Genomic DNA, 1,888 nt, shown 5'->3' with positions numbered 1-1,888 from the left:
AAGGGCCTGAATGAATCACAGATTAAATACTAAGTATTTAAATATTTGAGAGCAGGCCATATTTTTAGAACTAGACCCTTTCGGTGGAATTTCATAAACATCCAATAATTTTGTGTCAGAATTTCTTAGTATATATCATTGCCAGAAGAAATCTGGGTAAGAAAAGACTGGCTTAATATTAAATGTACTTTGTAAGTTGCTAAACACCTTGGTAACCAATATAAAACAGAATGTGGTATTCACATGCCAAAGAGAATATATTTCACTTACATTACTTCAGAAGAGAAATTTTCCTATCACTTAAAGTATAGTAAGCATGTTACAGAGTAAGGAATAATTATATCCTATATTCAGTTCGATCCAGATTCTAAATGTGCTTCATATTTTTTGCTCATATGTATTTTATTTGAACCTCTTCAGGTCTTGAAACAGTAATAGGCATTAATAACAAACTCATAAAATGCAAGAGTCTTTGAAAGATAATTCCTTAACTGTTCAACTAACTGGCTGGAAAGTTAATTTGACTTTTCAGGTTATTAACATTGTAAACGATAACACAAGGTAACACACTTGGAATTTGGAAATGTTTTAGGGAAAAATACATACCTAATGAACACAGAAAATATCTGAGTACAGAAAAAAGTGATTTTATTTTTTAAAATAATAATTTCTTAACAGCTTGGAGCTATTCATGACTCATTAGCTGATGACTTCAAATGAATGATTAATTCACTAACCCTTAGGGTGACTGACTCAAATGAGCTAGATAATAAGCACTGTTAATGCCTACTAAAATGTATTTTAAAATCAACTAAGAATATTTTCTCACTGCCTCAGTGATTAAAAATTATAAGCTTGGTTTTATTCCAAAATTTAGTGTAAATGGAATGCCTTTCCTATGCATGTGTTTTTAATAAGTAGGAAAACATATGGCATTCTCTCCTCCTCTCTTATCTCCCAAATACCACACTCCTTCCTTCCTTTCCCCTTGTCTTTTTGCCTTCGTTCTTGTACATGTGGTTTATTGAATATGGATGCAAACATCTTATTTTAGTTCCGTGTATCTTGCTGAAAGACAATATAATGATTTGAAAGGGCTTAATGGCATAATTTTCATAGCAGTGTTAGATAGTTAATACTTTAAAACGTGGAAAATCAAAGTTAAATACTAAAAGTTCCCATTCTAAGCTTGGTGCTGTCTGCAATACAGGTCCCAAGTATACCACCGTACCCTCAATCCAACAAGATGTGTTGGACATTTCAACACTATGCTTTCCTCCAGAAATTATAGGTGCTTCTCTCTTTACCAGCCGTGAGAAACCGAAAATCTAATCACCAGATTCTGCACATATGTGTTTTAAAAAACTTGATTTGATTCTAATTGATGCAAATACTAGGAATCAACAGTCCCGAATTCCGGTCTTGACTCTGCTAGCTTCGGTGTTGCCCTGGGTGTCGGCTCTCACGTCCTGTTTCTTCAAAATTCAAGGTGTTTATGTTTCTGTTAGCAAATTATTCCATCTTTTGTACTATAAATACTGTGGCCTTGTCTACATTACAAACAACTGAAATGTACATATATCTCTACACTTAATTTGTAGCATACACATGCTTCTGGAGGACAGACTATATATTATTTGGTAATGAGAAAGAACTAAACAATTATTGTAAGTCTCAAACTTTTAAACTGTGAATTAATAAGGGAGAAGACTGAAATGGAAGTAATTTTTCTCTGTTATTTTTGTAATAAAGTAACCAACGAATCAACAAAGGATAAAGGATGGCAATAAGGAAATAGCCCAAGCTGCAGATTCTGCCCAGTTTGCTGAAAACCACCTTGAATGTGAGAATAACAAGATACTGTGTGTAGAGGTTTCTTTCTTTCTTT

The sequence above is a fragment of the Mandrillus leucophaeus genome, unplaced genomic scaffold (assembly GCF_000951045.1).
Source record: "Mandrillus leucophaeus isolate KB7577 unplaced genomic scaffold, Mleu.le_1.0 Scaffold552, whole genome shotgun sequence".
Taxonomy (NCBI): Eukaryota; Metazoa; Chordata; class Mammalia; order Primates; family Cercopithecidae; genus Mandrillus; species Mandrillus leucophaeus.
Note: the sequence above shows the minus strand (reverse complement) of the source record.